Raw genomic sequence first — 13,731 nt, 5'->3', positions numbered from 1 at the left:
AGCAGCCACTCTCGCCCTTTTTGGCAGGAGAAGAAAATCGATCTGCGTGTTTATGGAGACCAAGTTCCAACATAATATTTCACCCGGGAACCTTTCGCGTGTAAAGCGAACATGACAACCGCTACACTACGGAAACTGATGGCATTTTAATCAACACAATGGGAAACTGAATGCTGTCCTCTCTCTGCTCGTACTTGGAATGTGTTGTTTCAAGTACAACAAGAGATACAGACAGTGGCTGCTCCCCCTTTTCTTTAAAATCTCTCAGGGTAGTGGGTTTGAGCCCCACGTTGGGCGAGTACCGTTTCAAAATTTATGCTGCTTCCACCGGTGAGCCCCAGCTCTGACACTTACGCCCCACCACCCCCATCCGTCTCACCGCGCACCATGTGGGCTGCGCCCGGGCTGAATATCTCCAATTAAGTTTCCGCCTCTGTCGCAGCATGAAATGGTCCTTATCAAAGTCACAAATGATACCCTATGTGACTACCACCATGATAAACTATCCCTCCTCATCCTTCTCAAATACAATATCTCACCGTGCTGTTATGCTGTTAGACTAGTTTCCTCTCTCTGCTCTTATTTGGAATGTGTTGATTTTCCGTCTGACAACACTTAGTATCATCGTATTATGTTGATGCACAAGAGGAGATCATTCGGCCCATCGTGCCTGTGCCGGGTCAAACACACGTATTCGTTCAAAATTCGTTCAGAGATAGATTGAGTGTTTTGTTATCAGAAAATTGCGTGAACCCCCACAGTCTGCAGCTTTCCTCCTCGCTATCAACCACCGGTCTATTTTTGTGTCACCCGCAAATTTCTTAATCATGCCCTCTACGTTTAAGTCCAAATCGTTAATGTATACCACAAAAAGCAAAAGACCAAGTACCGAGCCCTGCGGCACCCCACTGGAAACAGCCTTCCAGCCACAAAAACACCCGTCGACCATGACACTTTCCTTCCTGCCACTGAGCTAATTTTGGATCCTACAAGCCACATTCCCTTGGATCCCATGGTCCTTTCCTTTTTTGACCAATCTGCCATGTGGGATCTTTTCAAAAGCCTTGCTAAAATCCATGTTGACGACATCAATTGCGCTACCCTCATCGATCCTTCTTATCACCTCCTCGAAAAATTCAATCAGGTTAGTCAGACACAACTTCCCCTTAACAAATCCATGCTGACTGTCCTTGATGAGTCCGTGCCTTTCGAAGTGACAGTTTATCCTGTCCCTCAGAATTGATTCCAACAATTTGAAATGGAGTCTTTCTCCTGCCTGCTGCAATAATAGATAAGGCGGTTATGCACCATCAGGCCCGGCGAGCTCAGTCGGTAGAGCATAAGACTTTTAATCTCAGGGTCGTGGGTTCGAGCCCCACGTTGGGCGAGTATCATTTTAAACTTTTATATTGCGTTCACTGGCCAACGGTGCAGAATTGATGCAGAATGAAACGTTAAATTTGTAGTCAGGATGGCCGAGCGGTCTAAGGCGCTGTGTTCAGGTCGCAGTCTCTTCTGGAGGCTTGGGTTCGAATCCCACTTCTGACATTGCTTATTTTTACGAAGACGTGAAAATATTTTATTTGTGGATTGGGCTGCAGCTGATTTTTCGACCAAGTTGATTTGCTCCTCCCACAAAAGCAATTGGCTTTGTCATGGCAATGTGACTTGAGAAGTTTCAAACGGTGAAATGTTTGACATATCAATGACCTGGATAAAGAAATAGTGGGAAACATTTAAAACGGTGATCAATAGAGTCCAGGAGAAATATATCCCACTAAAAAGCAAGAACAAACCAGCCAGAAATGACACACCAGGGATGAATAAAGAAACAAGGGCAAAATTGAAACTGAAGAAAAAGGCCCACACTAGACAATAAAGGAGAGAGGGGAATGTGAAAAGACTGGGAAAGAAGTCTAAAGAACTATTAGAAAGGCAAAAAGGAATATAAAAAAACCAACGTATTCTGGACACATCATCAGCCAAAGAAAGTTTAGGATAGGAATTGGGCCACTAAGGGATACACACGACAAACTCACAGGCAATGACAGCGAAATGGCAGAAATATTAAATAATCACTTTGCTTCAGTATTTACCAGGGAGACTGGTATTGTGGGCGTGACAGTAGAAGAAGAGTTCAAAAAGATATGTAAAGACATTTAAGATCGAAAGGGGGAGATAATTGATAAACTAATCAATCTTAGAGAGGAAATTTCCAGTTAGGAGCCTAACCAGATTTTCAAACCGCTCAGCCACGCTAATTTCCGTATTACTGTTCAGGAGCTCATTTCACAGGGACACGATTACTGCGCTCCATTTAGGGAGGCTCAGTGAAAGGCGGAAATTGATCTATTAATGGAATCATAGAATAAGATAGCGCCATTCGGCCCATCGTGCCAGTGCCAGCTCTCTGAAAGAGCTGTCCAGTTAGTCCCACTCGCCTGCTGTTTCCCCATAGCCCTGAAAATGTTTCCATCCAAGCGTTTATCCAATTCCCTTTTGAAAACTGTGAGTTAAGAAAAACAATATTGAAAGGGGTGCTGGGGCCTCTGCAGCGTCGATGTAGAGTGTGTGATGATTGAAGTTATCAAGATGGTTGCTTTACACATGGTATGTTGTGCAATCATCCTGAAATATCTTCAATATCCAATACATATTGAATTGCAAACCTGATGGACAAACACTGGAAAACAAGTCACGAGTGAACGCAAATCATCTGGGACCCGTTTTTAGCCTCACCGCACTTTAAATAAAGTGAAATAACATTGCATTGAAAAGATTTGGAACTTGCATCTGTCCCTTTATCTGTTCCATGTCTTAAAGTTGCTGGCGTCTGATGATATACACGCCTCTGCTCCCTCTATTGAACAAGAAAGGAGGTGTTTGACGATGACGGGACCTGTTGGTTATGAGCTCATCCTTTACATTGAGTGGGTTCGCGACTTTTGAACGGCGTCAACTTTAGCCCAGCGGTGAACTTCGCAGCGAACAAGTTCATCACCGTCTCACCGCGGGCACTGACTGACACGTTTATCGTTATTTCTTTCAGACCGAAATAAACAGGAACCGTGATTTTAAATTTGCACCAAGTGATTTTTAGGTCGTCGCCTTGAAATGTTTCAAAGGTGACTCCTAATTTATGATAGTCCGGCCATTTCACCAGCCGTGTTGAAAACAAAACATGTCTCTAACTTTCGCGTCTTTTTTCGAAAGGCAAAAAACATATTTCCCATGACCTCTGAAGGATGGACAAGTACATTTCAGAAAGCTGAATCAAGTTCACCAGCCTTTTAATCCGGAGTCAGACCTTTGCGCCACGCACTCTGAAGACAGGATCCTGGATGTTATTATATTTTTTGAATGTTTCTCAATCACCGTTTCATATATTGGTTCAACAGACAGGGCTTATCAAATCTCCGCCAGATCCCACCGGGAATGAGACAGTATTGGAAGCAGCCTTCACCCCCAATATCACACTGGCATTCATCGCCTGCTCTCAGCGGACTGCATTAACAGGGCTGGGAGACAGGGACTTTGTTCACATTTAATCAGCAATGTGAATCGTTCAGTATTCAATCATTTTTAATGGGGACAAGGTTTCAAAATATTTTCGCCCGGTTTCGAACCGGGGACTTTTCGCGTGTTTAACGAACGTGATAACCACGACACTGAGGAAACCTGACACCGCCAACCTCGTGTTTGGGATATAACTCCTCAGCCAAACTAATTTCCGTATTACTGTCCAGGAGCTGATTTCACAGGGATACATTTACTGCGCTGTATTTCGGAAGGCTGCAGAGAAGGATCGGTCGCGATGGTCAGGCAGGGAATCTCAGAGCATCGCGCCCACACAAACATTTCACTGTTTTTTTTTGCATGTGCCTGATATCCGATGGCAGTGTAAATTATGGCGAATCAGGCATGCTCAGATGACATTGTTCTCAGAGTGTTTTCTTGCAGCCAAATCACACATTAGAAAACTTGAAATGAGATGAAGAGATCGGAGCCATTTAAAGTGCTCCCAATTGCTGCAGATCAGGAATCAAAACTTGGCACCGGCTTCAGGGCGATCAGAATGAGGGAATGAATCCGAAAGTGGGACGAAAAAGGTGCAATTTTCGTCCCTGGGTGGGCGAACAACCAACCTTTCGGTTAACAGCCGAACGCGCTTACCGATTGCGCCACAGCGACCGTGTGGGTATTTTTTTTGCAAGATACACTAAAGCAGCGTGTCACCTACACAAAGTTTCATTTTGCAGCCACAGAAATGCAATTGTCCACTATCAGTGTTACTTTTCCAGAAATAAAGGATGGGACATTGTTTGTGGAAACATGGGAACGGTCTGGTCTCGCTCACAGCATCGATATCACCGCCAACCAGCTCTCCTGCAACCGGCGCGCCCACCGGTGCTTTGTCTGTTAGTTCGTTGCACTGTGGGAGAACCTTCGCCACACTGACTGCAGCGGTTTAAAAAGCCGGCTCACCACCACCTTCTCAAGGGCTTTTTGGGATGGGCAATAAATGCCGGCCTCGCCAGCGACGCCCACATCCCATGAAGGAATAAAAAAAAATATTCTGAGCGTCCTGATGCTGATGTCAGGTTTTGATCCCTGATCTGCAGTAACTGGGAGCGGTTTCAATGACTCCGACCTCTTAATTTCACTCATAACATCAGAGTACCTGTTCCAGGGGAACATGCCGACTCACCTGCGTCTTGGCCGCCTGTCTGCTCAGTCCTTTATTCGTCTCCAATTCCGTTTCCCAAAGCGTATCTACAGATTCACAAAGCTGTTTGTCATTTCGGTTCCTTTCGATTTGTCCAGCTCCCGACTGGCAATAATTTTCAAACCTGGTTGCAACCCTCCGCCTTGCATCGTGTCCAGGGATGGGTTATGTGGAGAGACTGGAGAAGCTGGGATTGTTCTCCTTCGAGGAAAAAAAGGTTAAGGATAAATTTAATAGAGGTGTTCAAAATTATGAGGGAATTTTGATAGAATGGATGGGGAGAAGCTTTTTCTATTGGCAGGAGGGTCGATAACCAGAGGACACAACCTGCATTTATATAGCGCTTTTAACGTAGTAAAAGTTCACAAGGTGCTTCACAGGAGCGTTATGAAACAAAACTTGACACGAAGCCACTAAAGGAGATATTGGGACAGGTGACCAAAAGCTGCGTCGAAGAGGCAGGTTTTAAGGTATGTGTTAAAGGAGAGAGAGAGGCGGAGAGGTTTAGGGATCGAATTCCAGAGCTTAGGGCCCAGGCAGCTGAAGGCACAGCCGCAAATGGTGGAGCGATTAAAATCGGGGATGCGCAAGAGGCCAGAATTGGAGGAGCACAGAGATTTTGAACCAGCGACAATGAAGGAACGGCGATATATTTCCAAGTCAGGATGGTGTGTGACTTGGAGGGGAACGTGCAGGTGGTGTTGTTCCCATGTGCCTGCTGCTCTTGTCCTTCTAGATGGTAGAGGTCGCGGGTTTGGGAGGTGCTGTCGAAGAAGCCTTAGCGAGTTGCAGCAGTGCATCCTGTGGATGGTACACACTGCAGCCACGGTGCGCCGGTGGTGAAGGGAGTGAATGTTTAGGGTGGTGGATGGGGTGCCAATCAAGCGGGCTGCTTTATCTTGGATGGTGTCGAGCTTCTTGAGTGTTGTTGGAGCTGCACTCATCCAGGCAAGTGGAGAGTATTCCATCACACTCCTGACTTGTGCCTTGTGGATGGTGGAAAGGCTTTGGGGAGTCAGGAGGTGAGTCACTCGCCGCAGAATACCCAGCCTCTGACCTGCTCTCGGAGCCACAGTGTTTATATGGCTGGTCCAGTTCAATTTCTCGTCAATGGTGACCCCCAGGATGTTGAGGGTGGGGGATTCGGCGATGATAATGCCGTTGAATGTCAATGGGAGGTGGTTAGACTCTCTCTTGTTGGAGATGGTCATTGCCTGGCATTTATCTGGCGCGAATGTTACTTGCTACTTGTGGGCCCAAGCCTGGATGTTGTCCAGGTCTTGCTGCATGCGGGCTCGGTCTGCTTCATTATTTGAGGGGTTGCGAATGGACCTGAACACTGTGCAGTCATCAGCGAACGTCCCCATTTCTGACATTATGATGGAGGGAAGGTAATTGATGAAGCAGCTGAAGATGGTTGGGCCGAGGACACTGCCCTGAGGAACTCCTGCAGCAATGTCCTGCGGCTGAGATGATTGGCCTCCAACAACCACTACCATCTTCCTTTCTGCTAGGTATGACTCCAGCCACTGGAGAGTTTTCCCCCTGATTTCCATTGACTTCAATTTTACTAGGGCTCCTTGGTGCCACACTCGGTCAAATGCTGCCTTGATGTCAAGGGCAGTCACTCTCACCACACCTCTGGAATTCAGCTCTTTTGTCCATGTTTGGACCAAGGCTGTAATGAGGTCTGGAGCCGAGTGGTCCTGTCGGAACCCAAACTGAGCATCGGTGAGCAGGTTATTGGTGAGTCAGTGCCGCTTGATAGCACTGTCATCGACACCTTCCATAACTTTGCTGATGATTGAGAGTATACTGATGGGGCGGTAATTGGCCGCATTGGATTTGTCCTGCTTTTTGTGGACAGGACATACCTGGGCAATTTTCCACATTGTCGGGTAGATGCCAGTGTTGTAGCTGGAACAGCTTGGCTAGAGGCGCAGCTAGTTCTGGAGCACAAGTCTTCAGCACTACAGCTGGGATGTTGTCGGGGCCCATAGCCTTTGCTATATCCAGTGCACTCAGCCGTTTCTTGATATCACGTGGAGTGAATCGAATTGGCCGAAGACTGGCTTCAGTGATGGTGGGGATATCGGGAGGAGGCTGAGATGGATCATCCACTCGGCACTTCTGGCTGAAGATGGTTGCAAACGCTTCAGCCTTGTCTTTTGGACTCACGTGCTGGACTCCGCCATCATTGAGGATGGGGATGTTTACAGAGCCTCCTCCTCCCGTTAGTTGTTTAATTGTCCACCACCATTCACGACTGGATGTGGCAGGACTGCAGAGCTTTGATCTGATCCGTTGGTTGTGGAATCGCTTAGCTCTGTCTATAGCATGTTGCTTCATCTGTTTAGCATGCATGTAGTCCTGAGTTGTAGCTTCACCAGGAGTGGGACTTGAACTCACAATCTTCTGACCCAGATGCGAGACTCACTGAGCCATGGCTGACACCTGAAAGGAGGAGAGGGAGGTGGAGGGGCTTGGAGTGGTCATTCTGGAATGTGGATATGGATGAAGGCACGGCTGTCAAAAGTAGGGCAAATGGACTGCGGATGCACAAGCGAACAGTGGTGGAGGAGCAGAATGTTTGGGAGGGGCTGTCGGATTGGTGGATGTTACAGAGCTGGGGAGGGTTGAGGCCTGGTCGATTTTAAATGTAAGAAGGGATATAAGTAAACTACAGAATTATGAGACTGGAATACAATGCAGTTCAGTAAGTGGTAGGTTGATTGGTGAACGACTCACCAATCAAAAAAACTGGGGTGGGGATGGAATCCGTGGCGAGGATGTGGAGATTGTGGAACCAAAGATCATGACTGCGCAGTTTTGAACTGGAGTGAATTGTGGCTCAACTCAATCAGAAAGTGGGTCTGACAACACAAAGACATTGGAAGGGTCAAGATAGGCGGTGGTTTTGTCCGTGTCCATCTGAAAGCTGGTCCATGTCTGCGGACTGTGTCACCAAAGGGCAGCATGTGGATGAGGAAGAGGAGGGAGGCAAGGATTGAACCTTTAGAAGCGTCAGAGATAACAGTGATTGCGTGGGAAGAGAAACGTCTCCTGGCTCTGATCAGATAGGTGAGTGGAACCAAGTGAGGGTCGTCCCAGCAAAATAGGCCAATACCGATGAATGAGGAGATGGCGGATGGGTTGTCTGCAGTTACGAAGTCGGGGAGGAGTGTGTCATGGAGGAATTTAAAAGAAGCGATGAGAATTTTAAATTTAAGGGATATGGAACTGGGAGCCTGTGAGGGTCAGTGAGGCCGAGCAGGACCTGTGCTGTTTGGACGCGGACTACACACTTTTGGACGAGCTCACGTTTATTGAAGGTGGAGGTTGGGTGGCCGGCCAGGACTGCATTGGAAGAATGGAGTCTGGAGGGGACACAAGCATTGATGAGGGTTTCAATGGCAATGGGCTGAGGAAGAAATGGAGGCGGGTGAGGGAATCACCGGGCCTTTGTGATGGAGTTCAAATCGGGTCATGAGCTCAGCTCGGTGTTACACGGGGCCAATTTTACTGCAGCCGTTAACCAATGTCGAATAAACGGGTAAACATCTGCAGTGAAATATCGGAGAGAAGAATGTCAATGGGACACGTTCAGTGTCCTTCCCCTAATATCACCCACAGTAATTTCTAGGCTGCAATCCTCAACCTGCCCTTTAACTGTCCTCGTGTCAGAGACTCACAATTCATATTTTAACTGGGAAACTGCAGGAACAGAGTGAAACGGGTGTGCTTGTGTCCCTGGATTCAGTCCACACTGCGTAGAATCGGTAACATTTATAAATGAATCACCAGGAGTGAACATGGTCAATACAATTATATAAAAACTGTAAATGGACCCGCTCATTATTATTGGATCAGTCCTGCACGAGAACAGATTTAAACTTTATTCCTGAGAGAGGTCTGAATCAGATAATAACCTGGGCTTTGAGATGTTTGTGTTTTTTCCATCACATTATTTTCATCGGAGTCAAAACTGCTGATATAATGTGTTTGTTAAACTAAGTGTAGCTAATAGCAATGATCAGGAGTATAACCGTGTCAGTGGAGACTTAGCCCCTGTATAAATCAGGACTTGTTGGAATGGATCAGCTTCGAGTGCCTGCCGGAGCTGTGGTTTCCAGGCTAACAGAAGCCACCACTTCTCACAGAAATGGGATATCCAGTAATCCATCAGATACAAGACATTTATTTTCCTGTTCTTGCAGCGGTTGGAGTTCCAGGTAAGCCGTTATCTCAGCTGTTAATGGTGTAAATCAGTGTTGACTCTGCTGCTGTACTTGGGATATGATTTTTTCTCCTACCATGTTTAACACAGTCACCTGTTCTGTTCTATTGGTTGAATGATGGAATGTGTTAAGTCTCTGCTCTTTCGGTCTTGTAGGAGCTGCATTTTATCCATAATGACCCTTTTATATCCAACCCTGGCATTGTTACTGGATTATTTCCTGTATTGAATCTGTTGTTGAATAATGATATCACTTTAACTTCCAAACTTTCGATATTGTCGGAGTTACATTATATCTGTAATGACTTTGTATATACAAAGCTGGCATTGTTAATGGATTATTCTCTGTATGGAATGTATTGGAATCAGGTGTCTGGACTAAGAGCTGGTATCAGACCATCAGGAGCTGTTAACAGTTTCATGTTGTGGAACTAACCTGTCCTGGAATATGTTTTCATCAATGTGTTTTCAGTGATTGATAATGAGACAGCTCACGGTCCCAATTTTACATGAAGGCAGTGCAGTGTCCTCACTCCCCAATAACATGCTTCAGTTTAACTGGGATTTCAATGTATTTATTGGTGATCACTGTTATGAAATATTATTTCATTGTGTGTGTATCTGACGCCGCTTCAGATGTCTGGCTACTGAACTGAGTTTGCTGCTGAATCTTTCACATCTCCTTCTCTGCTTCACTCTGGATGAATTCACTGACTGTCTATTACTGGACTTCATTGTAAAATGAAATGTACGGTTCTTATGTTGTCTCAATTTGCACCGTGTCTGTTGGAATCAGGAGACCCTCTATGTTTCCGTAGATTATAAGTGTGATATTGGCGTTTGTCAATTGAACATTCCCGCCATCTATCACTTTACTTTATAATTAAAGGAGAAGGAATCCCAATTATTGTGAGATCTGTCTGGAAGATGAATTTGATACTGTTTATTCCATGATTTGCAGATGAAGTGAACAGTGTAGGTGAACATGTGGAGAATTGGATTATCTGTTGAAACATTAAACTATTCCACAGAGGCTTCACGATTTAACAAACCAACACTGAGAATAGGATCGGTGGAACACGGGGCTGGTGAACAGAATGCAGGCACAGGATGATAGGATTTAATCGGATATGAAAATGGACTTGAGAAAGAGAGTAGAGTGAGTGATAGAGAGGGCGACTGAGAGGGAAAGCGAGAGGCTGTGGTGTGAATAATTCATCAGAATGAACTGCTGAATCTTCCAGTAAAACTAAATATAGAAAATGTGATTTGAAGGTGTTATTATGATGTGGTCAGATTGGGTGAGTTTTTATTGTGGGACTCGCTCCTCATGTTTATATCCCTGTCAGGTCCTCAGTCTGTTTTTGTGAATGTTCCTTGTTTTCCAACTTGACACCAAATATAATTACAATTTACTTCAAGAATAGAATCAGAAATTTATTGATCATAATGAATTATTCGGATACTGAATTTTTAAAGCTCGGCTGAATTCAATAAACAACGTGGTTGATTTCATTCATACTTTTCAATTTAAGTTTAATTGAATGTACAAATTAAATTTATTAAAGACATTTTACACCCAACATAGGTTCCCTGACAACAGTAACCACAGAAATGAACTGTTGAATCTGTTCGTTGGATTATGTTGGTGCGACCAAGAGATTAGATTTCCTCTCACACTCTGCTGCAGTCTCTCCCTGTGAATCCCATCCTCTCCTCCCAATGCAATGAATCCCCTGTCTCCTCATACGTTGCTTCAGTTTTTCCGTTCCGTTACATTCTGTACACCACCTCGTGTACACTGCTAGGTGGAGTGGATTCAGTCCATATCTTATATTACATTCTGTATAATACAAGGTGGGGTGGACTCAGTCCATATCTTATATTACATTCTGTATAATACAAGGTGGGGTGGACTCAGGACACATCTTAGATTACATTCTGTACACTACTCGGTGGAGTGGATTCAGTACATATCTTATATTACATTATGTACAATACAAGTGAGAGAGAGGGTGACTGAGAGGGAAAGCGAGACGCTGTGTTGCGAATAATTCATCAGAATGAACTGCTGAAACTTCCAGCAAAATTAAACATAGAAAATGTGATTTGAAGGTGTTATTATGATGTGGTCAGATTGGGTGAGTTTTTATTGTGGGACTCGCTCCTTATGTTTATATCCCTGTCAGGTCCTCAGTCTGTTTTTGTGACTGTTCCTTGTTTTCCACATTAGCACTAAATATAATTAGAATTTGCGAAAGAATAGAATCAGAAATGTATTGATCGTAATGAATTATTCGGATGCTGTACGTTAAAACTCGGCTGAATTCAATAAACAACGAGGTTGATTTAATTAATACGTATAAATTTAATTTTAAGTGATTGTACAAGGTAAATTTATTGAACACATTTTATACACAATTAAGGTTTCCTGACACCAATAACCACAGAAATGACCTATTGAATGTATTAGTTGGATTGTGTTAGTTGGACCTATGGATTAGATTTCCTCTAACACTCTGCTGCAGTCTCTCCCTGTGAATCCCAGCCTCTCCTCTCATTGCACTGAATCCTCTGTCTCCTCATCCATAAGTTCAGTTTTTTCGCTTTCCCAAACCATCTGCTCCTGACTTCCCTCCAGCTCCGACATGTCCTTTTCCTTGTCTCCCTCCCAATCCCACTCACTGGCTCGGTCTCCAGCTGCATTTCCCGATTAGTCCAGCCCCGGTCGGCTCTCTTAACCCAGAGCAACAAACCAGCTGCACCTCTCCCTGTCCCCTCACCGTCCTGCCCCTTCGCTCTCTTTCCCATCCGTCTGGAGCCCAAACCCGGCTTTAATCCGCTGGATTCCCGGTGTCTAAAACCCCTTCTCCCTTCCCCACCGGCACTGCGCCCTCACTCAGACCTTCCTGTGGATCTGGTGTTCACTTTATTCACTTTCTGTATCCATCTCCCAATTCATTCCTGATCATTCTGTTTAAAAACATCTCTCTGCCCGAAAGCGCTGCCCAGGTCAATCAATCACTTTCCACCCTTCGATGCAGCAACACATTTGGAAATTTCACTCCAGATCCTCTCAATCTGCTGCTTTGGCTCCAGGTCTGATCAGTAATTTCTCTGCTTCCTTTTCTCTCTCTTACAGTTAACTTGGTGGCGATTGTGATCCTGTCCCGAGGAAAGTGCGGTCTCTCCAAATGTATTAGTGTCTACCTGGTGGGAATGGCAGTGGCCGATCTCCTGGTCGTTATCATTAGTGTGATATTGGTGTGGATTGGTATGACTTATTTCCCAGATTCATTCCTGCTCATTACTCCCGTGTGTAGTTTTATTGCCTTCTTGAATGCTGCAGTCACTGGGGTTTCTGTCTGGTTCACAGTCGCTTTCACCTTTGATCGTTTTGTGGCCATTTGTTGTGAGAAGCTGAAAACTAAATATTGCACCGAGAGAACGGCGGCTGTGGTTCTGGGAACAGTGAGTGTGCTGGTCTGTTTGGAGAGTGTCCCCGTGTACTTTACATTTGAACCTTACTATATAATTGATAATGTTCCCTGGTTTTGTGTGACTAATCCGAGCTTCTGTACTTCCCCCGCATGGGCCGCATTTGACATGCTTCACCTCATTTTAACCCCTTGTGTCCCGTTCTGTCTGATCTTACTGCTCAATGCTCTGACAGTGAGGCGTATTTTAATGTCCAGTCGAGTCCGCAGGGGACTCCGGGGCCGCAGCAATGGAGAGAATCAGAGTGATCCAGAGATGGAGAACCGAAAGAAATCCATCATTTTACTCTTCAGTATATCGGGCAGTTTTATACTGTTGTGGCTGACACGGGTTGTATTTTACATTTATATGCGAATTGCAGCCATTCTGTATTTTTACTCCGCCTCTGACCCTGGTTATGTCACAGAACAGACATCAGGAATGCTACAGCTTCTCAGTTCCTGCACAAACACGTGTATTTATGTCCTGACCCAGACTAAATTCAGAGAGGAGCTGAAGAACGCGGTGAAATACCCACTCAATCTATTTTTTAAATTAATGAAATCATAGAAAGAGCTGACCGGTTTCAAGCACTAGAACTAAATCCCATTTCATACTCCATCCCCTACACTTCCCAGGGGACGGAAAGTACATTTTTTATTAGCAGCACAGAGCCTTTAAATGATCTGAAATATGCTTCTGATGTTATGTTTTACTGATAATCTGACCTATTGAGGCGGGATTTATTCTGTAGGCGACACATGCATTTTTGCTCGAAATGGCGGCACTGAAGAGCTCAGCTGGACTTCAACTAAATGGCCGTCCAGCAAAATTTGCAAAGCTGGGAATCAAATTGACTGCTGTGGACCTGATCTGAATGGGTGCACTCCGCATAAATGGTGAGGGAGAGAGAGGGAGAGAGAGGGAGGGAGAGGGGGAGCGAGAGAGGGAAAGACAGAGAGATGGAGAAAGAGGGAGAGGGAGAGAGTCTGAGACAGGGAAAGATACAGAGAGGGAGAGAGATTGACAGAGAGACAGAGAGAAACACACAGCGATAGAGAGTGAGAGAGAGCGAGATCTTGTTTTGGAGTGCGAGAGAGAGAGACAGGGAGTGAGAGCGAGAAAGACAGAGAGAAAGACAGAGAGCGACACGGGGAAAGGATGAGAGAGAGAAAGAGAGAAACAAAGATAATGAGAGGGAGATAGTGGGACAGAGACAGAGAGAAGAACAGAAAAAGAGACGGAGAGAGACAATGGGAGAGAGAGATGGAGAGAGGAGGGGACAGAGAGA

The 13,731-nt window shown here is 45.3% G+C and overlaps 2 non-coding genes across 2 annotated transcripts; both read left to right on the top strand.

Moving 5' to 3' along the window:
- Positions 1-1,314: 1,314 nt before the first annotated feature.
- trnak-uuu (transfer RNA lysine (anticodon UUU)) lies at positions 1,315-1,387 on the top strand. The gene has a single exon. It is a non-coding gene; the product is annotated as a tRNA-Lys (tRNA).
- A 78-nt stretch (positions 1,388-1,465) lies between these two features.
- Positions 1,466-1,548, top strand: trnal-cag (transfer RNA leucine (anticodon CAG)). Its single transcript has one exon. It is a non-coding gene; the product is annotated as a tRNA-Leu (tRNA).
- Positions 1,549-13,731: the final 12,183 nt, after the last annotated feature.

Source organism: Heptranchias perlo, unplaced genomic scaffold, assembly GCF_035084215.1.
Source record: "Heptranchias perlo isolate sHepPer1 unplaced genomic scaffold, sHepPer1.hap1 HAP1_SCAFFOLD_52, whole genome shotgun sequence".
NCBI classification, from domain to species: domain Eukaryota; kingdom Metazoa; phylum Chordata; class Chondrichthyes; order Hexanchiformes; family Hexanchidae; genus Heptranchias; species Heptranchias perlo.
Note: the sequence above shows the minus strand (reverse complement) of the source record. Positions and strands in the feature narration are given on the sequence as shown.